The sequence below is a fragment of the Pongo abelii genome, chromosome X, assembly GCF_028885655.2.
Source record: "Pongo abelii isolate AG06213 chromosome X, NHGRI_mPonAbe1-v2.0_pri, whole genome shotgun sequence".
In the NCBI taxonomy this organism is placed as follows: domain Eukaryota; kingdom Metazoa; phylum Chordata; class Mammalia; order Primates; family Hominidae; genus Pongo; species Pongo abelii.
The window spans coordinates 6,253,150-6,279,859 of record NC_072008.2 but is presented as its reverse complement, the minus strand read 5'-3'; the positions used below and the strand labels follow the sequence as shown (position 1 = coordinate 6,279,859).

General features: G+C 39.8%; 1 long non-coding RNA gene across 3 annotated transcripts in view; it reads left to right on the top strand.

Annotated features, from left to right (window-relative positions):
- The first annotated feature begins 5,917 nt into the window (after positions 1–5,917).
- LOC112130716 (uncharacterized) overlaps positions 5,918–26,710 on the top strand; it is a 43,321-nt gene continuing 22,528 nt past the window's right edge. Inside the window, exons 1-2 of one of the 3 annotated variants that reach the window (XR_008518004.2) lie at positions 5,918–6,341; positions 8,206–8,307. This is a non-coding gene — a long non-coding RNA (uncharacterized LOC112130716). The remainder of the gene's footprint in view (positions 6,342–8,205; positions 8,308–26,710) is intronic. The other 2 variants (XR_008518003.2, XR_002912943.3) reach the window with 2 other exon arrangements.

The following is a 26,710-nucleotide window of genomic DNA, read 5'->3' as shown; positions in this document are numbered from 1 at the left end:
TGAGGCCTCCCCAGCCATGTGGAACAGTGAGTCCATTTAACCTCTGTTTCTTTATAAATTACCCAGTTTCATGCTGCTGGTATGTCTTTATCAGCAGCATGAAAACGGACTAATACAATTCTTAACGTAGAAGAAGGACCTGGCCATGTGTTCTGCCTAGAAACAATACTGTACCTTCATCACGGACCCTTGCAACATTTAACCACCTCCTCCTTCTTCAGGTATGATATTAAATGTTCTGTCCTGTGCAAAGTTCCTATTCCTCCAATATTTTCTATTGTTGTTAATTTTCTGCTGTGTATACATGGCAATACTGATCATGGTTTGTAATTTCCTATTGTCTGATACATTTCTGGCCACCTCCTGTGCTGGACAGACTTTAAAATGACCCCCAAAGATCTGCACTTTCTAGTTTACACTTTCTTGTATAGTCCTCTTCCACTGAATGTACCCTGGACCATGGATATAAACTCTATGCTACATAAAACTCCATCTTGCTAGTCCATTCTCTCTATAAACTCTATGCTACATAAAACTCCATCTTGCTAGTCCATTCTCTCTAGAGACTCTCTCTCCTGTGGACATTGAAGAATCCCGTGTTCATGTGAGCTGAGGATGGCCCATAAGAGTGGAGGGTGTCTCCTAGCCCATAACCAACAAGAAGCTGGTCTCTCAGTTCTGCAGCCACAAGGACACAAATCTGACAACAGCACGCCTGAGGTTGGGAGTGAATTCTTCCCAAGTCCAACCTCCAGATGAGGGCTCAGCCCAACACTTTGATGGAAGCCCTCATAGACTCTAAGAAGAGGATTCGGCTAGGCTTTCCCTGAATTCATGGCCCACAGAAACTGTGAGATCATAAATGCATATGGTTTTAAGTTTGGGGTAAGTCACAGTTTCTATCCAGGCAAAAAGAGCACCCATCTATGACCACTGTATGTTCAGTTCAGTGTAGGGCACTAAACACTAGAGATCTTAATAAAGATATCTTGTAGGATGGACGACTGGATAAATGACCTTAATGAAGAAAGAAGGGAGAAAGTAGTGAATTGGAAATGAATTGCATTGAATTCTTGCAAGGATTTGCTCAGTCTCATGGCTGAATTTTTCTGATGTTGGTGGAATCTCTGCAGCTAAGACAATTGCGGCACAAGCTCGTTCACATTCAGTCAACAGCCATCACTAAGTGAGTAAGAGCTTCAGAGCTGGATTTGGGAGGGAAAGGTTGGAACCCCAGTTCTGCTGTTTACCAACTACTGATATCACCAAAACATTAAACCTCCTTCTATTTTATTCTTTTTAATTTGAACGGGGCAGATAATAAAGCCTCACAGAGAATAAATTAACCAACATATGCAATGGAAGGATAGTTCTGAAAGTATTTAAGATGGTTGTCCATATCCCAAGCCCATGATCAATGTGATTTGACTTCCTCTGTTTCTTTCCAGAAATATTAAGGAACATTATTAATCAGCTGCAACAAACTCTCAATTATGACTCTCCTTAATACAAAATTAATCTGGTGTATTCTATTCCGTATATCCTATTGTTTCCCTGATTATCATTTGTGTTACTCTTATGGAGAAAGGCAACCAATATTAAACTCCTTGACATCACAAGAGTTTTGGTAAATGGTGAGATCGCTCTGTTTCTCTATTTCTATGGCTAGCAGTCCTTCAAATTGCTAGGTATGGTATTTTGCCCATAGGTTAGATGCATTCATTCAATCGTCCATTTAATAAATACACACCGAGGACATCTTTTGTGCCAAGCATGGTAATAGACTCTGATTTTTAAAAATAGAAAAGATGAATATGACTCCAGAGAGCTTTCCATTATTCTGAAACCCCAAATTATACTTTGAGATCTTTTAGTTGTATCAGTAATAAAATTCTACAGTATAACTGAAGAAAGACCAGGGCTGGTCAGGGTACTACCTTAATCCAAGCACTATTCCCATTTATAAAATAAACCATACTTCCATAGACAAAACTTCATCTTCCTATACCTGTAGGAAGAATCACACAAGGATATTTTGCATATTCTCCAAGATTTTGCCCTGAATCACTGTGGCCAAGGTTTTCATTGATATTGAATGACTTTTCATATTAACATCACTGTGGAATATATGCTCTTAAAGATGATACTTCTAAGAGATTGTGTATTCTCGTGATTAGTACATGGCTACTTTCATCTAACCCCTTAAACTGAACTTTTGATGAATGCTGTGAAAATGGATCAATTAATTCAATTGATGCCATGGTTTGCTTAAGAAGGAGAATGAAAGCAATTCATATTTTATGGATGAAAGAGAGCAGAGTCTTGCAATCTATGAATTTACATTAAAAACAAACATACTAAATACAGATGGTAATTTTTTTAACTTGATAAAATATATGTAGGAACTCTATAACTCTAAGCCATTAGAAAGACAGATTCCCAGCATTGAATATGTCCTTATTTCTTTCTAGTCTTGATTTCCATCAACTAAATAGATTCCATTCAGTTATTTAACTTCAATGATAAGTAAATCAGAACAAATACTGCCATGATAAATCAGCCACCCACTAACTGGACTCACATGTTCACTAGAGCATGTCATGTAAGGTTTAAGAGACATTCACTATTTATTCACATTCTCTGGCACTGAAAAAAATAGAAAAATTAAATTATCTTGTTTGGCAATTTCAAGGCGTTCCTGGAGACGTCTAGTTGTTGTTTTACCAGCACATTTTGGTTCTATTGATGACTTAAGTCCACAATCTAATGTACTTTTGAATATATTAGAATCACAAATTGAGATTTCATTGTTGTAACAAAATGCCTTTGAAGACTTTTCTTTTTATTAACATAAAAAGAAAGAAAACCTTTTTGAAACAAAATGATTTAACAATGATGAGAGGAGGCGGATGTGAAACTCTGACTTCCAAGCTGCACAGTGCCCCAACATACCTGCTGGATTTTGTAGCAACTGGAATCAGAGACTAGCATTAAAGGATGTCTGTTCATCCAAAGTTGTCCAAACCTGTTACCTCCAGGACTTTTATGCAGCTCTTTTTCTCTTATTCTTTGATGCCAGCTTGGTCTATAACATCCTCAGAAATATGATCTCCCTCTCTCTCTCTCTCTCTCTCTCTCTCTCTCTTTTACTTTCTTGGAGAATCTGAGTTGTATAAATGCCACAAAAACATTTGCATCAAACTGTTAGAGCACTGGATGTTAAAACACTCATTTTACAACTTAACCCACTGCTTAAATTGCACTGCCAAGATTGCAAAGATTAAATTATAACTCCCAGAAACATGGACAGTCTAGAACTTAATGAAGAAGGGTCTACCGAGATACATATCTTTTATATTGCTTCCAGCTAAAGCCGCTCAAGGTGAATCTGTCTGGAAGTTTGTTTGAAAAAAGCAAAGAAGAGAAAGAAAGCAAGAAACAGCATCACGGAAATGGGAGTTATATAATTCTCTGGGTTATTTTTAGAATCCTTTCCATGGTGTGAAAAATAACGGATGTAAGAATTAAATTAATAAGGTGCATGTAGCTTCTTAGTAACACAGTGAGCTTTCAGATCAGTGGGGTGTGCCGTCTCTGCATCTATAAGAAAAAGGCTTCCAGAACATCAGGCTTGCTTTAACGTTTCATGTCAACAATGCACCACAAACGTCATGTTGTTTTCACCTCTTTATTTTTAAGCTTAGGAGGCGCATCAGGAAGAGGGGGAACTGATTCACTCTCTCAATAATTTGCTAGAAGGCTTTCTCTCCACTGCTCGGGAGTCCTCAGAAACTTCCTTTTCTTGCATACATGCCGAGTAAATATTGTTCTGTTTTCAACAGTTTCCCTACCAGTCTTTTACTCATGTTTCTCAAGATGATGTGAAACCTGCAAAGATCAGTACAGTTACACATTTCACTCTGCCCTCAAGTGTTGCTGTTATTATTGTTGTTTTTCCTTCAAAACCTGCTTTCTGTTGAATCCAGCCTGATTTCATTCCAAGCCAGGAGGCATGCACTAATCAGCATAGCTATTCCATAGCCACCTTTTCTTTTGGGATATCCTGGAAAAAGACACAATGCTCCGTGTTTCATAACAAATATGGGAACATTAGCTCCACAGCTGGAGATGAAAATGTGCATATTACCAAAAATAGTAGGGATTTCAGTAAGGATGCTAGACAGAAACAGCGAGAGGCACCTCATTACAACTGAACAAGGCACAGTCAGACTCCTAAAAGTACTTTTTCCTGGCGAGTATTTCTGTTCTCTGATTCAGGGCATACAAGCAAAGGAGCTCAGTAGGTTTGGGGGATGCAGAGGCTAGCCAAACCTTTTATGTATCTATTTCTCTGGCTTTCATGCAGACTTCCAGCTCTCAGAAGAAGCCAATAGTATTTGCAAAGGGGCCCAATTAATGCTGAATGGCTTTAAACCTGTTCTGATGGAATTCCGCAAAATAAAGTTGCATACACTCACCACAGCTGCAAGTCAGATAACTTTTGCAAGAAGAGAATTTTGAGGAGCAACTTAATAAAACATGTCTCCAGTGCAGGTACCCTAACTTTTGTCAAAAGGTACAGCGTGTGCCAGAAAAATTTCAGAAAGCTTCCCTAACTCCCTGAAGTGGCCAAGATGAGGAGGATTTGGTGTTTCAAACCCAGTCCTCTGCCCTGTGTGCTGGTCTGCTATTTTTCCCTTTTCAAAGTTAAGCATTGATTACTGAGTCCTGGATGGAGGTTCCTCCTCCAAAACTATCCCTTCCTAAACTACATCTCTAAGTCTTGGGTGAAAATATCTCCCATCTTAGGGTACACTCATAATTCTTCTCCCGTTCCTTCACATCATTATAATGGCTATTCTTTGCAGTTTTCGGAAGCTGCCTTTGGAATTTTTCATCTCCTTGCAGGTTATTTAAATGGTGTCATCATTTTTAAGCATCAGGAACAGTTAAGAACCAGACGAACAATATGTCTCTCTGAGCCTTGGCTGCATTTTTTAGGCTTTAGACACCCACGCCACACCACTTAAGGCCATGTTTACTTTGGGAGGCCTTCCTCCTACGGGCTGTGACTGCCTTTAAGTTGTAAATTCTCAGAACCAGCATTTCGCTGCAACTGAACTTCCTCTGACAAGAGTCAGCAGGGTTCAATGTCAAAATTCATCCAATTTGGTGTCTCATGAAGACCTGCTTGTGGTTGGCGGGATGAGAACTCACTCTGTGTGAAGGAGCTTGCAGTCTCAGGCTTGCCTTTTTCACTGAGGACAGAAAACATAGGCTGAATGCTACCCACCTTGTGAGGAGCTGAGCTGCCCCCCACTGTCAGGTTGATACCTTGAAGTTCTGAGAACCTTCGAATGTGACTTAATTTGGAGACAGTCTTTAAAGATGATGTAATCAAGTTAAGATGAGGCCATTAGGTGGGTTCTAAGCCAGTATGACTAGTGTCCTTATAAAAAGCGGAAGTTTGCACACAGAGACAAAACACAGGGAGAAGACGGCATCTGCAAGCGAAGGAGAGAGGCATCAGGAGAAATCAGCCCTGTAGACACCTTGGTCTCACACTTCCCGCCTCTAGGACCGTGAGAGAATAAATGTCTGTTCTATTAACTACCCAGGTTGTGGTACTTTGTTACAACAGTCTGGGAAGACTAAGACTCCCCTATATATCCCTAGCCACAGATCACCAGAAGGCTGCTGCTTTAAACCTGGGCTACCATTTTCTGAAGTTTTGCAAATCACCAAATGTAGTGAGAGGATGACATTTGATAAACAAGGAGATATTGTCAGGCCTCTGAGCCCAAGCTAAGCCATCATATCCCTTGTGACCTGCACGTACACATCCAGATGGCCGGTTCCTGCCTTAACTGATGACATTCCACCACAAAAGAAGTGAAAATGGCCTGTTCCTGCCTTAACTGATGACATTGTCTTGTGAAATTCCTTCTCCTGGCTCATCCTGGCTCAAAAGCTCCCCCACTGAGCACCTTGTGACCCCCACTCCTGGCCACCAGAGAACAACCCCCTTTGACTGTAATTTTCCTTTATCTACCCAAATCCTATAAAACGGTCCCATCCTTATCTCCCTTCGCTGACTGTCTTTTCGGACTCAGCTCACCTGCACCCAGGTGATTAAAAGCTTTATTGCTCACACAAACCCTGTTTGGTGGTCTCTTCACACGGACGCGCATGAAATTTGGTGCCGTGACTCGGATCGGGGGACCTCCCTTGGGAGATCAATCCCCTATCCTCCTGCTCTTTGCTCCGTGAGAAAGGTCCACCTACGACCTCAAGTCCTCAGACCAACCAGCCCAAGAAACATCTCACCAATTTCAAATCCGGTAAGTGGCCTCTTTTTACTCTCTTCTCCAACCTCCCTCACTATCCCTCAACCTCTTTCTCCTTTCAATCTTGGCGCCACACTTCAATCTCTCCCTTCTTTTAATTTCAATTCCTTTCATTTTCTGGTAGAGACAAAGGAGACACGTTTTGTCCGTGGACCCAAAACTCCGGCGCCGGTCACGGACTGGGAAGGCAGCCTTCCCTTGGTGTTTAATCATTGCAGGGACGCCTCTCTATTCACCCAGGTTTCAGAGGTGTCAGACCATGCAGGGATGCCTGCCTTGGTCCTTCACCCTTAGCGGCAAGTCCCGCTTTTCTGTGGGAGGGGCAAGTACCCCAACCCCTTCTCTCTGTGTCTCTACCTCTTCTCTGCCTTTCTGGGGGGCAAGAATCCGCCAACCCCTTCTCCTTCACCCTAAGTGTCAAGTCCCGCTTTTCTAGGGGTGGGGCAAGTACCCCAACCCCTTATATCTCTGCACCCTGATCCCTTATTTCCATGCCCCAACCTCTTATATCTCTGTGCCCTAATCCCTTATTTCCACGCCCTGACCTTGTATCTCTGTGCCCCGACCCCTTTCCCGCTTTTCTGGAGGGCAAGAACCCCCGAACCCCTTCCCTCCATGTCTCTACTCTCTCTTTTCTCTGGGCTTGCCTCCTTCACTATGGGCAACTTTCCACCCTCCATTCCTCCTCCTTCTCCCTTAGCCTGTGTTCTTAAGAACTTAAAACCTCTTCAACTCTCACCTGACCTAAAATCTAAGTGTCTTATTTTCTTCTGCAATGCCGCTTGACCCCAATACAAACTCGACAGTTGTTCCAAATAGCCAGAAAATGGCACTTTCAATTTTTCCATCCTGCAAGATCTAAATAATTCTTGTCGTAAAATGGGCAAACGGTCTGAGGTGCCTGACGTCCAGGCATTCTTTTACACATCGGTCCCTCCCTAGTCTCTGTGCCCAGTGCAATTCATCCCAAATCTTCCTTCTTTCCCTCCCACCTGTCCCCTCAGTCCCAACCCCAAGCATCGCTGAGTCTTTCTAATCTTCCTTTTCTACAGACCGATCTGACCTATCCCCTCCTCCCCAGGCTGCTCCTCACCAGGCCGAGCTAGGTCCCAATTCTTCCTCAGCCTCCGCTCCTCCACCCTATAATCTTTTTATCACCTCCCCTCCTCACACCCGGTCCGGTTTACAGTTTCATTCCATGAGTAGCCCTCCCCTACCTGCCCAGCAATTTCCTCTTAAAAAGGTGGCTGGAGCTAAAGGCATAGTCAAGGTTAATGCTCCTTTTTCTTTATCAGACCTCTCCCAAATCAGTGAGCATTTAGGCTCTTTCATCAAATATGAAAAACCCAGCCCAGTTCATGGCTTGTTCGGCAGCAACCCTGAGACGCTTTACAGCCCTAGACCCTAAAAGGTCAAAAGGCCGTCTTATTCTCAAAATACATTTTATTACCCAATCTGCTCCCGACATTAAATAAAACTCCAAAAATTAAATTCCAGCCCTCAAACCCCACAACAGAATTTAATTAACCTCGCCTTCAAGGTGTACAGTAATAGAAAAAAGTTGCAATTCCTTGCCTCCACTGTGAGACAAACCCCAGCCACATCTCCAGCACACGAGAACTTCCAAATGCCTGAACCGCAGCGGCCAGGCGTTCCTCCAGAACCTCCTCCCCCAGGAGCTTGCTACAAGTGCCAGAAATCTGGCCACCATGCCAAGGAATGCCTGCAGCCCAGGATTCCTCCTAAGCCGCGTCCCATCTGTGCGGGACCCCACTGGAAATCGGACTGTCCAACTCACCTGGCAGCCACTCCCAGAGCCCCTGGAACTCTGGCTCAAGGCTCTCTGACTCCTTCCCAGATCTTCTTGGCTTAGCGGCTGAAGACTGACGCTGCCCGATCGCCTCGGAAGCCCCCTAGACCATCACGGACGCCGAGCTTCGGGTAACTCTCACAGTGGAAGGTAAGTCCGTCCCCTTAGTCAACACGGAGGCTACCCACTCCACATTACCTTCTTTTCAAGGGCCTGTTTCCCTTGCCTCCATAACTGTTGTGGGTATTGACGGCCAGGCTTCTAAACCCCTGAAAACTCCCCGACTCTGGTGCCAACTTGGACAACACTCTTTTCTGCACTCCTTTTTAGTTATCCCCACCTGCCCAGTTCCCTTATTAGGCTGAGATACTTTAACCAAATTATCTGCTTCCCTGACTATTCCTGGACTACAGCTGCATCTCATTGCCGCCCTTCTCCCCAACCCAAAGCCTCTTTCGCGTCTTCCTCTCGTATCCCCCCACCTTAACCCACAAGTATGGGACATCTCTACTCCTTCCCTGGCAACCGATCACCTGCCCATCACCATCCCATTAAAACCTAATCACCTTTACCCGGCTCAACGCCAATATCCCATCCCACAGCACGCTTTAAAAGGATTAAAGCCTGTTATCACTGGCCTGCTACAGCATGGGCTTCTAAAACCTATAAACTCTCCTTACAATTCTCCCATTTTACCTGTCCAAAAACCGGACAATTCTTACAGATGAGTTCAGGATCTGCGCCTTATCAACCAAAGTGTTTTGCCTATCCACCCTGTGGTGCCCAACCCGTACACTCTTTTGTCCTCAATACCTTCCTCCACAACTCACTATTCCATTCTCGATCTTAAAGATGCTTTTTCACTATTCCCCTGCACCCCTCGTCCCAGCCTCTCTTTGCTTTCACTTAGACTGACCCTGACACCCATTAGGCTCAGCAAATTACCTGGGCTGTACTGCCGCAAGGCTTCACAGACAGCCCCCATTACTTCAGTCAAGCCCACATTTCATCCTCATCTGTTACCTATCTCGGCATAATGCTCATAAAACCACGCGTGCTCTCCCTGCTGATCGTGTCCGATTAATCTCCCAAACCTCAATCCCTTACAAAACAACAACTCCTTTCCTTCCTAGGCATAGTTAGTGCGGTCAGAATTCTTACACAAGAGCCAGGGCCGCACCCTGTAGCCTTTCTGTCCAAACAACTTGACCTTACTGTTTTAGCCTAGCCATCATGTCTCCGTGCAGCGGCTGCTGCTGCTTTAATACTTTTAGAGGCCCTCAAAATCACAAACTATGCTCAACTCACTCTCTACAGTTCTCATAATTTCCAAAATCTATTTTCTTCCTCATACCTGATGCACATACTTTCTGCTCCTCGGCTCCTTCAGCTGTACTCACTCTGTCTTAATTCCCACAATTACCATTGTTCCTGGCCGGGACTTCAATCCGGCCTCCCACGTTATTCTGGATACCACACCTGACCCTCATGACTGTATCTCCCTGATCCACCTGACATTCACCCCATTTCCCCATATTTCCTTCTTTCCTGTTCCTCACCCTGATCACGCTTGATTTATTGATGGCAGTTCCACCAGGCCTAATCGCCACACACCAGCAAAGGCAGGCTATGCTATAGTACAAGCCACTAGCCCCCCTCTTAGAACCTCTCATTTCCTTTCCATTGTGGAAATCGATCCTCAAGGAAATAACTTCTCAGTGTTCCATCTGCTATTCTACTACTCCTCAAGGATTACTCAGGCCCCCTCCCTTCCCTACACATCAAGCTCAAGGATTTGCCCCCACCCGGGACTGGCAAATTAGCTTTACTCAACATGCCCCGAGTCAGATAACTAAAATACCTCTTAGTCTAGATAGACACTTTCACTGGATAGGTACAGACCTTTCCTACAGGGTCTGAGAAGGCCACCGCAGTCATTTCTTCCCTTCTGTCAGACATAATTCCTCAGTTTAGCCTTCCCACCTCTATACAGTCTGATAACAGACCAGCCTTTATTAGTCAAATCAGCCAAGCAGTTTTTCAGGCTCTTAGTATTCAGTGAAACCTTTATATCCCTTACGGTCCTCTGTCTTCAGGAAAAGTAGAATGGACTAAAGGTCTTTTAAAAACACACCTCACCAAGCTCAGCCACCAACTTAAAAAGGACTGGACAATACTTTTACCACTTTCCCTTCTCAGAAGTCAGACCTGTCCTCAGAATGCTACAAGGTACAGCCCATTTGAGCTCCTGTATAGATGCTCCTTTTTATTAGGCCCCAGTCTCATTCCAGACACCAGACCAACTTAGACTGTGCCCCAAGAAAACTTGTCATCCCTACTGTCTTCTGTCTAGTCATACTCCTATTCACCGTTCTCAGCTACTCATACATGCCCTGCTCTTGTTTACACTGCCAGTTTACACTGTTTCTCCAAGTCATCACAGCTGATATCTCCTGGTGCTATCCCCAAACCACCATTCTTAACTCTTAAAGTAAATAAATAATCTTTACTGGCAAGACTATGCTGAACCTCGTTAGGCACTCTCTAATTAGATGTCCTAGGTCCTCCCAATTCTTAGTCCTTTAATACCTGTTTTTCTCCTTCTCTTATTCCGTTTAGTTTTTCAATTCATACAAAACTGTATCCAGGCCATCACCAATAATTCTAAATGACAAATGTTTCTTCTAACAACCCCACAATATCACCCCTTACCACAGAATCTTCCTTCAGCTTAATCTCTCCCACTCTATGTTCCCATGCCGCCCCTAATCCCGCTCGAAGCAGCCCTGAGAAACATCACCCATTATCTCTCCATACCGTCCCCCAAAATTTTCACTGTCCCAACACTTTACCACTATTTCGTTTTATTTTTCTTATTAACATAAGAAGACAGGAATGTCAGGCCTCTGAGCCCAAGCTAAGCCATCATATCCCCCTGTGACCTGCACGTACACATCCAGATGGCCTGTTCCTGCCTTAACTGATGACATTGTCTTGTGAAATTCCTTCTCCTGGCTCATCCTGGCTCAAAAGCTCCCCCACTGAGTACCTTGTGACCCCCACTCCTGCCCACCAGAGAACAACCCCCTTTGACTGTAATTTTCCTTTATCTACCCAAATCCTATAAAACGGCCCCACCCTTATCTCCCTTCGCTGACTGTCTTTTCGGACTCAGCTCACCTGCACCCAGGTGATTAAAAGCTTTATTGCTCACACAAAGCCTGTTTGGTGGTCTCTTCACATGGACGCGCATGAAAGATATTGTTTGATCAACCATGAAACTTTCAGAAAGAGCTTTTGTGTGCTCATAGCTAAGTATGGCTTCCAGGACAAATCCTGCAAGCCAGCAAGAAAACAATTGACAAAATCAGCTGCATAAAACTAAAAATTTCTAAATAACAATAATGTCCTCAACAGCGTAAAAAGACAAGGCATAGTGAGGGAAAATACATGCAATAAATCTGTACCGGTCATGATCCTCCAGACGAACAGAACCAATAAGCATGTCGGATATCTGTATCAATATTTATATCTTAGTTGGGCATGGTGACATGTATCTGAGCTCCCAGCTACTTGGCAGGCTGAGGCAGGAGGATTGCTTGAGACCAGGAGATCAAGATGCAGTGAGCCATGATTGCACCACTGCACTCCAGCTTGGGCAACAGAGCGAGACCCTGTCTCTTAAAAAAAACAAATTCATATTGCCTATATATTTACAGATTATAATATATATTATAAACATATATAAATATTATGTATTTAAATATATTATATACCATATACAGACACATAAAGATATATAATGTATATGCTATATGGTATATACTATATATTATAACACATACGGTATATACTGTATATATGGTATATATGCAAGTCGGCAGGGTTCAATGTCAAAATTCAACCAAATTTGGTGGCTCATGAAGACTTGTTTGTGGTTGGCAGGACCACAGCTCACGCTTTATGATACATATATATGTATATACCATATATAATAATATATGGCATATATATTATTACAGTATATATATTATTATACTAATATATGGTACATATATTATTACAATCTATATATTACAATAATATATGATATATTACAGTGATATATATGATATGTTATAATATATGACATATTATGGTATATATTATATGTAGTATATTATATAATATATAGATTATAATTTATAAATATGTCTTAATATATGTATATTATATAAGTTATATGACATATATTTACATGCTTATCAATAAGTATTTTACATATAATATATGAAGATGTATTTATTTCAAGGAATTGGCTCATTGAGTTATAGGGGCTGGCATGTTGAAAATCCGTATAACAGCAGTCTGGTGGCCTGGAAACTCAAATAGGTACGGGTGCTGCAGTCAGCAGACAGAATTTCTTCTCCTCCAGAAAAACTCAATTTTGGTTTTAAGGTCTTTCAACTGATTGGGCAAGGCCAATCCCATAATCAAGGATCGCCTCCTTCACTTAAAGTCTACTGTTTGTGGATGTTGACCACTCTACACAACATCTCACAGTGACAGCTAGTATTTGATTAAACCTCTGGACATGATAGCTTAGCCAAGTTAACACGTTGTGAGTTGTGCACTCCCAAATTCTCATCTTGAAATCCCAACCTTCAGTGTCATAGAATGTGAGTGTATTTGGAGATATAGTTGACCCATGGTATCCTTGGGGGATGGATTCTAGAACCCCCCTTGGATACCAACATCTATGAATGCTCAAATCCCTTATGTAAAATGGTGTAGTATTTGCATTTAACCTATGGACATCCTCCTGTATACTTTAAATCAGGGATTCCCAACCCCCAGGGCATGGACTGGTATCAGTCCCATGGCCTGTTAGGAACTGAGTCACATAGCAGGAAGTGCGCAGCAGGCAAGTGAGCTAATGCCTGAGTTGCACCGCCTGTCAGATCAATTGCAGCATTAGATTCTCGTAGGAACATGAACCCAATTGTGAACTGCGCATGCGAAGGATCTAGGTTGTGTGCTCCTTATGAGAATGCAACCATAAATGTAATGCAATTGAATCATTTCAAAACCATTCCCCATCCCCCCACCCCACATCCGTGGAAATATCGTCTTCCACAAAACCTATCCCTGGTACCAAAAAGGTTGGGGATCGCTGCCTTAAATCATTCCTAGGTTACTTACATTATTCAACACACTGTAAATTCTATATAAATAGCTGTTTTCCTCCATTGTTTGAGAATAACAAGAAAAAAGTATGTATGTGATGTTTGTGTTTAGTACAGACGCAACCATCCATTTTTTTCCTGAATATTTTCAAATAGCAGTTGGTTAAATCCATAGATGCAGAGCCAACAGATATGGAGAACTGATTAGTCTCTTTAAAGATATAATTAAGGTAAAATAAAGTCATTAGGGTGGGCCCAGATCCAACAAGACTGGTATCCCTATAAGGAGCAAAGCTTGGGACACAGACACACACAGAGGGATGACTATGTGAGGACACAGGGAGAAGGTGCCATTTACAAGCCAAGGAGAGAGGCCCCAGGAGGAACCAACTCTTCCTATACCTTGATCTAGGACTTCTAGCCTCCAGGACAGTGAGAAAATTAATTCTGCTGTTTAGGCTATCCAGTCTATGTACTTTGTTATGGCAGCTCTAGCAAACAAATGCAACAAAATACAACAGAAAAATACACACAAAATGCAATAGAAAAATATGCACAAAGTACAACAGAGTGTGGGCTGGCAAACTTAAAATATATCCAGGATATTTACCACAAAGGAACAAAGACTGAACAGGGAGTTTGAGGGCAACAGAAAGATATACAAATTCAAATAAGTGAAAACTTTTCTTTTTCCCCATAAGTACCAAAATGCAGATAAAAACAATAGTGAGAGTCCATATTTTTAACCTTCCAATTGGTAGCAATCTAACAGATGGATAAGGCATAGGAAGCACTTTAAATAGTGACTGGGAATCAGGCAGCCCCTTGGGAGGGAAATTTGGGAAAACAGACCCACGCTTAAGACGCACGCAGCCTCTGACCCAGCACATACTTTTACTTCAAGGAATACATCCTGAGAGATGCACCCCCACATCATGCAGAGATTTATGCTGAAGGGTGTTTGCACTGCACAATTATTTTGAAATATCACAACTAGAAAAAAGAAAACTGACTATCGATAGAAGTTAGCTAAATGACAGTGATTCAGACATGGAATAGTAGGCAGCCATGAAAAAGATTGTGCACGCATAGGCAAGTGTGTGCATGCTTGTGTGTGAGGGGAAGGTGAGTGGGTGGGTGAATGCATGTGTGAATGAGACTATTTCCAGAAGGTTGCTGGAGAAAACTGTAACAGCAACAATCTTAGACAACAGTGGCTCAGAATCTGTTCTTCAAGAACAATTGACTCTTGTTTGTACATCTTTTCATACACTTGCAATTTTTTCTCCATATCTGCTCTGACTTTTGGTGCAAATCATTGATTAGATATTCATGAATTGCCTCATTTCTATTAACGCAGTGCTAGATTGAGCCCTATTCTTGTAAAATAATCATGTTAACACTATACCGAAGTGGCTTGTAAAACACTGAATTCTGCAAGTGGACTCACTTTGCTCATTCACATAGACTCCACTGAAGTGCTTTAAAGTTAAATGCTCCTTCATATGCAACTCATTGTAAGATAAAGATTAATAATGAGTTAATTTCTGGAAAAAAGAAAATGCTAGCCTTTCCTCGAAGGTATAAAATATCTTTGAAACAGTCTCAACTAAAGATTATCAGACATAACTTCCATCTTTTACATGCATTCTGAAGGCTGGGTTACAATTCACCATATCCAAGCAGACTGTTATATAAAAGTTGACTTAAAAAAAAGTTGACTTAATTACTGAGCACATCACATCTTACATCTGTGTTTTGTGTTTATAAATACAGAAGGAACCATTTATAGTAATAAAACTATGGAGTATAAAATGTGTATTCAGTAGCTACAAAGAAGAAAACCTGCGATCTTAGATTCACAGTTTCCTATGCAGGTTCTAAAAATTCTGGAAAAGATGATGACACACTTAAAATATTCTCCAAGTGCCAACAATGTTCAGTGCTGCCTCCAAGCAGACAGGCTGTAATTGTTAAGAACGCATCTGAGGAGCTCACAGAAAAGACAGTACCTGACATTTATTTAATTGTTCTACACTAAAAAGTGAGTAATTGCCTAGGTGGATATTACTATGATTAGTAGACGATATGCATGTAACCATGAGATATGGATTTGAACTCATTACCTTCGGAGTTCAGCAAAGCCTCTTGGGTCAGATAGACTTCAGATAATCTATAGTTATCAAATTGGCTGCAGAGTTTCTTCTGCAGAATTCAAGTCATTTGACAATGCAAAAGCAGAATGCTTCTTTCAAATACTGAGCCAGCTTTTATTGCGGGATTGAGTCACTCTTTGACTATGTTTTGAGCATCCTTGGTAGCCCAGCCCAAAAGGCACTAAACTTAGAGCTGTGGACTCTAATTCTTATTCTGCGATGAACTAGGATTGTGGGTGGAATTGTGTCCCCACAAAATTCATTTGTTGAAGACCTACTACTTCCTAGCTTCTCAGAATGTGACTTCATTTGGAAATAGGATCGTTGTGGATGTATTTAGTTAGGTTGAGATGCGGTCATTAGGATGAGCTCTAATCCAATATGACGGGCGTCTTCATAGAAAAAACAAATTTGGAGAGATGCACACCAATAGGGAGAATGCCACATGAAGAAAAAGGCAGACATTGAGGCACAGATAGTGCTTGTATAAGTCAAGGAATGCCATAGATTGACAGAAAGCCACCAGCAGTTAAAAGAGAGAGCTGAAACAGATGCTTGCTCATTGAAAGGAACCAATGCAGCCCGTACCTGGATTTCAGACTTCTACCCTCAAGAATAAGACAGTAAATTTCAGCCAAGGCTTCTATCTAACTCCAGAACTTGTACTGACTTTTTCTACAGACAACAGTGAGGAAGGAGACATTGGTTTGCCCAGTCATGGACAGAACATCTGAACTGCAGAAAGAGGTTAAATACAAGAGATTCAATAAAGATATGCTAACCCTACTTCGAGGAATAAGATTTGATCGGAATATAAACTTGGAAGGGAAATTTGAGGTTTAAAAGTACGCTACAGCTAAGCCCTCTGAAGTCGGGAAATTACCATAAAAATTTCCAGAAGAAAATCATCCCTCACAGATGAGAATTGAAATGTGCCCTCTCAGTGGGATTTCTTTTTTGTAAACTCAATGTATCATTTGTTTATATATTTTCTTCTTGATTATTTCTCCCTCTTTTTGTATTTTTTTAAATAATTTCAACTTTTATTTTAGATTCGGGGGTATATGTGCAAGTTTATTACCTGGCTATATTGTGTGATGCTGAAGTTTGGGGTATGAATGATCTCGTCACCCAGGTACCGAGCATAGTATCCAACTGTTAGTTTTTCAGGCCTTGCCCTCCTCCCTTTTTCCTCCCTTTAGTAGTCCTCAGTGCCTATTGTTTCCATCTTTATGTCCATATGTGCTCAGTGTTTAGCTCCTAAAAGACACATGCATGTGTATGTTCATGTCAGAGCTATTCACAGTAGCAAAGACATGGAGTCAACCTAGGTGCCCATCCACAGTGGCCTGCATAAAGAAAACATGCATATCTATGCCATGGAATAATACACAGCCATAAAAAAGAATGAAATCATGTCTTTGCAGCAACCAGGATGCAGCTGGAGGCCATTATCCTAAGCAAATTAACGCAGGGACAGAAAATCAAATACTGCATGTTCTCAGTGGGATTATACTACTTCCCATAGACACGATTTTAGAATGTGAATAAGGCAACGTTTGCAGATGAGGTATATCAATTTCTCCCCTTGGGGAAAAGTAGGGTATAAAACCAGATATAATCAGGAGGACTCACGCATAAAGGTCCCCATTCCCATGCTGTGTGTCATTAAATGGTCAACCATGAGCTCTTACACTGGAATGTTAGGCTGTCCTCTCAGGCCAGGCATCCATTGGGCTGTTGCTGTGCTAACCTTTCCTCTACCCCACCATAGCACATTCTAATCTAGGACCCTGTACAACATGACTGTAAGCAGTTGAGAGTGACAATATGTAAAAGGAATAACTTTAAACAGGTTTCTAGGTATGCATGCCCTGCAATCCCATGCTCTGGGTCCTGGAGAAATTCCCCCTCTGGGGCAAATTGGCCCTTGTGTGGCCATGAAAAATGTGCTTCTCATTTCCTTGACCACAGGGAATGTTATTTACTGAGATCCCAAGCTGCTGTGCTCTGAAATCCATCACCTCATTTGCAACATGCTCATTCTTCCCAGAGACTTAATCTCCCCAATGACTGAGGATGGCAGGGATACTAAGGTGAGTCCTTTATTGGAGACACAGGACCCGTGATGGCCAGCATTGGCTGGAGGGCCACCAGACCACCATGCCCAATCTTCCTGCTCCTACCCTCTTTCCTTTATGGGAAGTCAGAGTAGTATTGAGCTCTCTCTGGTGGATCTCCTAGCCTCTTTGGGGTGACAAGAAATCTCATTCGGGACATGATTTCATGCTTTTTTGTGGCTACATAGTATTCCATGGTGTAGATACACTACATTTTCTTTATGCAGGCCACTGTGGATGAACACCTAAGTTGACTCCATGTCTTTGCTATTGTGAATAGCTCTGCCATGAACATACATATGCATGTGTCTTTTAGGAGCTAAACATTTTCGCTCCCACAGGTAATTCTCTCAAAACAATCCTTGCCCATCTCATCACATCTGGGTATCGCTTCTCCAAGGATCTGTCATGGGATCTTCTTACTAGGCAACCAAGATTAATACAGGCATCCTTTGGTTCAGCCTTTTCCATCCAAAAAAGGCACGTCTTTGTTTATCCCAAGGAGAAGCTGTTTTCTCTCAAATGAGAAGTTAAAGCTCCACCAGTTCAAAAAGAGTTTTTTTAAAAAAATGTTTGCAGCATTTGAATGTCCCTTTTTCTCCTTTCTAGCCATTAATCTTAAAAAAAAAATAATAATGAGGTTTCAGTTTTGGTGAAAGTACAAGCTTCCCAAGGAATTGGTGTATCTTTCTATTTGCAAGGAATGTCTGCCTGTGTCTGATGGGTGTATGTGACTCTTTTTTGATATTTTTCAGGACAAAAGAAACATGGGTATGTCAGAATAGCTGAATATGAATATTTTTGAAAAAATAGTCTGAATTGTAGAATAAATGATAGTGAGAACTGAAGAGAAAGTCAGAGCTCAGGACAAAACACAGCATGGTTTAAATTTTTTCCTTTTCTTTTCTTTCTTTCTTTTTTTTTTAAGTTCACTCCTAAGCTGCCCCACATACATATATTTAGGTCAAAAGCTAGAATCTGTTACTCAGTGATATCAATGCTGGATTGACATTAGTTTGACCCAGATAGCATATTTTTTAAAATGCCAATACCAGGTCCAAGTCGCGGAAGTCCTGATTCAATTGGTGGCAGGTGCAATCCTTGCTGGGCACGAGCGGTTTTAACCCCCCTTCCCCACTGATTACAATGCACAGCTGCAGTCGGTCTGGGCTACAGCATTGAACTCTTTGAGTCAAATCGCTGATCCATTAGGAGAAATAGACTACTTGGTTTGTCTCTGCCCCTGAAAGGATGGTAGGACTGAGCCAAGAGCCAGGGTGTGGGTGGATAATTTTGCAAAATTGGTGATTGTGACACATGTTTGACTGACTCAGTAATTTTAGCAATTGAAATGATCCAATCTGTCGTGTAAAATTGTCCAGAAAAAATGTGTATATATTACAGAAAATATTTCTGAAGATTATCACTGCTTTCAAAAAAACTACATAATGATTTAAAAAATAACCCAATAGGTAGAGCTTCATATGTAAGAGGGGCTAAGGGGAATATCTATTATTCCGTTAAATCCTCATAGTAAACATTTTGGATAGATATGGTAAAGTAATATTTCCTTGTATCTGACCTCAAGGTATAGTTCAGTATGTGAATGAAATTTTGTGTGTTTGTACATGATTTAGTACATTAAACTGAATAGGAGCTCTCACTGATGTGTTTAGAAGTTTTAATATATTTTTATAAGCAGTTGAAATACAAAAAAAGCATATTTAGAAATTTTTGACTAATGTAGATATAATTTTAGTTTCATTCCATTGCATTCCCTCTCTCTGCTCTCCAAAAACGGAATCCCTCAAGTGAATGTAAATAGGTAGGAAAGAACTGCTAATTCTTTGTGACATGCAATGGAAATACAAGCGTAGCCCACTATGTAGCTTCCAATTTCCCAGGAATCATTTTAAAAATATCCAACCAGAAACAGATGAAATCAATTTTAGTAATATTTAATGTAACCAAATACAGACAAAATATAATCCTTCTAACATGTGATCAACTTAAAAATATTGATAAGATATACTATATTCTTTTTTGTTGTGGTGGTGGTGTTAAACCTTTGAAATCTGATGTATATTTTACACTTAGAGCACATCTCAATTTGGACTCACTGCATTAAAAGTGCTCATAGTCACATATGTCTACTGTATCGTGCAGCCAAGGTCTTAGTCAAAAATTTTTTCTCCAGTCAATAACCCATGAATACACCACGGATATTAAAGAATCATAGTAGGTTAGAGAAGAAAGGGAGTATACATCTTTTTCTGGTCTAAGGACCCACTTTAGAAATAATAATACTAAGGCTCAGAGGGGGTCAACTGGCTTATATAAGGTCACAAAATTAACGAGAAAACTAGGACTAAGACTCAAATCTCAGCATCAGGTTGATGACTTTTCTGTGTGTGTGTTTGTGTGTGTGTATGTAAATTTAATTATCAGCTATTTTGTCCTTACTACTAATGTTCTACTATTATAGATTTATTCTTGTTTATTATTCACAGGGTCTATAGTGGACACATGTTAGAGGAGTCCCATGGTTCAGTGTTTCATTATATAAGTCCTTCCCCTTTAATATAGGCAGGAATGTGACTTTCTTCTAGCCAAAAACATGGTAAAGGTGAAGGGAGTGTTTTAGATGTAATTTACATCCTGAATCAGTTGACTTTGAGTTGTCTGCCTTATCATGGGTGGGCTTGGCTTAATCAGGAGAATGACCTGAAAAAGACTGAGGTGACAGCCTCTCTTTGAAGGCCTGATGAAATAAGGCCATGTTGGAGAAACCCAGGTAAAGAGTGGGTGGCCTCTAGGGAGCGTGGGTAGCTTCTATGTCCCAAACGTGGCCTCTAGTCAAGAGGTAGCAAAATGAAAGTCCCCTAACCACATAGTTGCGAGGAAATAAATTAGGCTAACATTCTAAATGAATTTGAAAATGTCTCCCTCCACATTTGAGACTCAGGATGAGAACATAGCTTAACTACGCGCTTCACTGCAGCCTTTTGAGAACATGAGCAGAGGACCCAGCTAAGCCATACCTAGACTCCTGACTTACAGAAACTATAAGATAATAAACATATGTTACTTTAAGCCTCTATATTTGAAGTGTAATTTATTACAAGATGATAGTAAACTATCAATATCTGTTCCCAAATTTTCAGCCAATGTAGCCGTTGATAATTGATCATTTTTAACAGTGGGATCATTTATTAATTTTGAAAATACTCTCAGTCAAGCAAAGTGGTTTGGGAGAGTTAACAAATCAAGCATGATTGAGTGAAAACTTAAATAGTACTGTTAAGCATTAGTCATCTAACTTTTGGTTGTATGTATTAGTCTTCTTGCTTGATCTATTTAGTTTGAACAACTGTAAGGAAAATTGAGATTCCCTTTTAAAAAATTAACTAACATGTGCCCCAATAAAAATGCTAATGAATAACAAAATACTAATGTTTATTAGAACTCTGATGCATATTGGAATATTTTTAAAAATTGTGATGTTGAATGTTACATAAGTGAAGGAAAGCACTCTATTTCAGACTTTGGTCAGCAGTTGCAGCAAGAGCATCCATGACATCTGATGACCAGCAGTTCCAATGCCAAGGTCTTATAAATGATCCTGCTTCTATGTCTGGATGATAGCTTAATAGCTATTCCAGCAGGGGGCCTTCTGTTAGTTCATATAAAGGCCACAATCCATTTATTAAAAGCTTTTTGGCATTGTCATATAAAAGAGAGAAAAAAATCAATGTGTTAACTTCAAAAATCAATAGATTGCTGAGGTTTGGAGGTGAGTGTAAACAGCACATAATTAGGAAGATCTTGGGAGAAGAAGGATCAAATATTTAAACCTGTCACACAATCAACACAAGGTCAGATGTTCTGAAAGCATGTGCTCTTAAGGCAAATCCTTCATAAGTTGTACTCCACATTTGGTCTCAGGAGTAGAAAAACTTACAAACTAAGCAACATTAATCTCTCAGCATGATCAGTTCTTTGAGGAAAAAGAACAACAGCAATAATTTTAGGTATTTTTTACATATTTATTCCAAGTCACTCACTCTGATAATAGTCATGATATGGATAAAATGTTAATTTATTAAAGCTCTTAGCCCTTAAGATAGAAGGGCTGTTAATTGCTTTAATTAATGGGCAAATTGAGTCAGAGATAAATAAAGTTTGTTTGGATTCAGAACCAGGGCCTTTAACTCTACACCTCACTGACATTATAATTGAATTAGATGTGTATTAGTTTTCTATTGCTGTGTAATAAACTACCTCCAGACGTAGCACCTTACAACAACCACCACTGATTATCTCACAGTTTCTGCAGATCAAGGACCTGGGCATGGCTTAGGTGGGTTTGGAGCTCAGCGTCTCACAGGCAGGCAGTCAAGATGTTGGCTGGTTGTGTTCTTATCTGGAGATTCAAAAAAGGAAGAATCTGGTTCTAAGCTTAGCCAGGTTGTTGCAGAATTAAGTTACTTGAGGTTGTAGCACTGAGAGTTCTGGCCATTTCTTGCTACCAGACGAGGACCAGTCCCCCATCCTAGGTCATCCTTAGCAGCTTGACAGTTGGGTCTCTCATCTTGATGACTGACTTCTTCAAAGTCAGCAAGAGAAGTCTCTAGCAAGAGTCTGCTAACAAGATTGAGTTTTATGTGGCCTAAAGTAAACAAAACACAGAAGTCACACCCCACGATCCTGGATACACCCAAGGAATGTATCCTCATGCACAAGGGTGTAAATACCAGAAGATGAGAGGCATTGAGGGTCACTTTAAAGTCTACCCACTACAGCCAAGAGGACATGTGGGCTTCTCCAATATGGATGCTTATATCATTGAGCCCACAAGGAGAACCTTTCCATCTGATGAAGTTAGACCTGCTCAAGATAGTCACCCATTGGATTTACTTAAAATCAACTAATTTGAGGTTATTAATTACATCACAATTTTTTTTTCACCTTCTCTATATTCTGCATAACTAGAAGCAAGGCACAGGTCCTACCACACTCTATGGGAGGGAATGGCACACATGTCTGGACACCTCTATGGGGACTATTGGCATCACCTTGGAAATATATTGTCTATCACCATATATTTGAAATGCTTATGCACAAGATCTGAGAATATAGAATTCCAAACAAAACTACCATTGTGCAACTGTTCATAAAAGAAAGAAAGATACTTTTCCGGCATAAATGACTCCAAAAATGTTTTATCCAGATCTTTATACAGACAACATGAAAGGATATACTTTATCATAAATATAAATATAAATAAAATGAAATAAATTCTAGGCTTCAATGTGCAAGATAAATAAAGGCCACTATGAGCCATGTTGTTAAATCTATAAATTAAATGTTAATTGTAAAGATAATGTTAACATAATATTAAAATGTCGTACCAAAAAGTAAGCTGGAATTGAAATGTTAAAATCAATAAGGGATGAGACGTAGGGAAGGGCCTTGACCAGGTTGGGTACATTAACACCATTGTCTTTTGCAGAAAGAGGATAAGAGCTATGAAGTTTACTAGAAAGTTAGAAAATCTGAATATTTAAAAGAGCAAGTGAAAAAACTGAGCCACCAATGAATAAAATCCCTAGAGGTCAGAAAAAGAGAGGGAAAAAAAGAAAGCTAAGTGTCAGGGGGTGAAAAATGGAAAATACAATTTGAGATAGTAGAAATATGCCCACTTATCTATTATCATACCAGACATGAAAGGCTAAACTTCCCTTTTAAAAAGGCACAGACACTCAGGTTTAATTAAAACTAAATAAAATGATAACCCAGCTCTAAACTATTTAATACTGATACATCTATGAAAAAAGATATGAAAATAATGGAAATGAAACTTGCATACCATAAAAGCAATAATCAAAATGAAGTTGATCTACAATAGAATTGAAGACAAAAGTAAGTAACAGAAGTTTAGGGATTTTACATCACAAATAAAACATGCCACCAGAAATCCATAATAATCAAAAACTCATTACATTGAGGCTAAGAAGAGAGTCTTTATAAATAAATATGTGTGTGTCTGTGTATGTGAATATATTATGTGTGTGTGTCTGTGTATGTGAATATGTGTATATCTATATTTATGTGTATATATATGTGTGTGTATATATATACGTATATATATACACACACGTATATATATATACACACGTATATATATATATATATACACACACATATATATATACACACACATGTATATATATATACACACACATGTATATATATATACACACACACACAAAATGACAGAATTACTAAAAGATATTTTAAAACCACATCTGTAGTGGAAAAATTGAATGAACCTTTGTCAAGAGTTGATAAAGAAAGCAGAACCCTCCCTCACCAAATAAAAAAGAGAGAGAAAAGGATAAAACTTATAATGTAGTAATTAACAAACATCATCTGGTTAATATATCAATATGTATCACAAAAAAGACATTATGTGTTATTTTTCAGGCATCTAAATTATTTTGCAAGATTAACCTGTGCTACAAACAAAATCTCAAAAATTCTGTAGTCAAATTCATAGAGACAACATTCTCTGTCTATTGTGCAATTATACACCAGCAATAAAGGAATATAAAAAGATATGGAATTTAAATGTCTAACAATGCTACAGCCACATATAAAAACATGCAGAATGAGCATTATTCACAATAGCAAAGACATGAAATCAATCTAGGTGCCCATGAACAGTAGACTGGAAATATAAAATGTGGTGCATATATACCATGGACTACTACACAGCCATGAAAATCAATGAGATGATGTCCTTTGCAGCAACATAGATGCAGTTGAAGGCCATTATCCTAAGTGAATTAACGGAGAAACAGAAAATGAAAGACCACATGCTCTTACTTATAAGTAGGAGCTAAATATTGGGTACACATGGAGACAAAGATGGGAACTATAGACACTGAGGAGTCCAAAAGGGGTCGGTAGGGAAAGGTAGAGAAGCTACCTTTTGGTACTATGTTCACTATTTGCATGACGGGTTCAGCTGAAGCCCAAATCTCAGCATCATGCAATATATTCATGTAATAAACCTGCACGTGTACCTCTAAATCTAAGATTTAATATATAAATAAATAAAAATTAAAACATGCGGAATGCATTGGCTAGGAGAGGAAATTGGAAACATATGAATAAAAAAAAAAAACAAACAACAGTAAAAATTCCTTAAAACCATTATTTGAAAACATAAGAGAATGACTTTGCATCCTTGATTTAAGAACAAGCCTTCTGGAAAATGTTAAATCCACTGATCTTAGCCTAATTTAGGCTATTACCAAAGACTACTGTTCATACAGACTCTATAACTGTTTAACTGATTTCATGCATTCTGATTTTCCAAGGGTCAGATTGTAGTTTTTGAAATGTGACTACGTTCCATGTGGTTAGCCTCGATTCTGTTTTCCCAGGGCTTGACCATAGAAATAGTGCATGGACATAGAAATGCACATTTGTTATTATTAGCAATATGTGTTCATTTTCTTCTGTGATGGAAGCACTTGCCATTCATGGCTATGCTACTAACATGTTTACATTTAGAACTTTCCATTTGCGAGGGAAACATTAGTCTTAGAAATGTCTTGGGTGCCACTCAAGCATTGCCTAATAGTATGTAGCAACCATATGGCACCTGGAAATATATTGATTTATGAGTTCCCTCAAGCACCCAGGCAGGAGATGAAGGATGAAAAGAATGTCACACAACAAGGTAAAAATAGGGTGGAATCCCTAATTACTATTTTTTTATGTTGACACTGAAATTTCAGGTGCAGGTTTTTAAAAACCATTCTAGGTTGAAAACGGATTTTAGAATGCCTTTGCTAGAACAACAGATCTAATTAAATCTCTGGAAAGAAAAGTGCTTTCCTTTGCTTTAGCAGAACTACGGTAGATAAAGTCAATATAAAGATGTGACTTATGCATATATCTATTGTTAATGTCCTTTTTGAAATACTTCGCAAGTGATTTAATTGATGATTAGGCAAAATAAAATTAAATTTAGATTTTATTATGGCTACAATATAGCTTTCAAATAGTTGTTTACAATTTAAAAAGATGAACTGACTACTGACCTGTGTGAGTACAGCAACTGACACTGAGGTTATTGCTATACCTGGTGGAATTCAACAATAAGGGGGAAAACGTCTAGAAAAGTAGCCTAGATAAACATTATTGCTGCAATTCATTAATGATATAAGTTTGTCTAACAATGTAATAATTGCATTGAAGTCAACAGCTTTACATAGAACCTAGTCTCATAATAAAAGGAACTAGGAAAATTCAATTAGATGTTGTAAAGTACTAACCTCGGCACGTTTGGTTTTAAATGTGGAGCAATTAAAAAGAAAACAACATTCATTTAATGATTTTATGTGAAATAAGATTATCTTCGCAATCCATTTGGTACTTTTCATCAACATTTTTATTTTCCTCTCTCCCTCCTGTATCCTAACATAGCTTTAGATAGTGATTTAGGCAAAGATGTTCTGAACATTTAGTAGCAAAGATAATAGGTCAAATTAAAGTTAATAATTGAAAGGTTGCTGGGTGATAAATGGAATCATGTGCTTCGTGTACCTAAAGCACTCTGTCTCTTTTAACTACAGAAAGTAGCCCAGGTGTCAGCCACAATGTTTTTCTAAATCCCCCTGTAGTTTGAAGTCTCCTTTTAATAGGCACATATTGAAGGAGGAAGGGCCCACCTCATATCCTGCTTTGGTTTCTCATCACTATCCCTGGGGACTCCAGGGGACTCCAGGAGACATCCACCCTCTGTCTAGTCCTCATTTGGGGTTAGGGATGAACCTGCCCCATGGCTCCATCCTACTATAAATAGCAAGAACCTGTCAGGTTTCCATCCGCAAACCCTACCCCAGTGACTTCAGACCTCCTACGGGGCACTTAATAAAATAAAATAAAATAAAATAAAATAAAATAAAATAAAACCATGGAAGGCGTGGGTCACGGGGGAGGAGTGATGGAGACTTTAAATATTAGAAGTTCCAGTCTTTAGAATCTTTGATTTTCTTATGAGAGCACAGGCTTTATCTGAGCTCTCTCTTTGCAGATC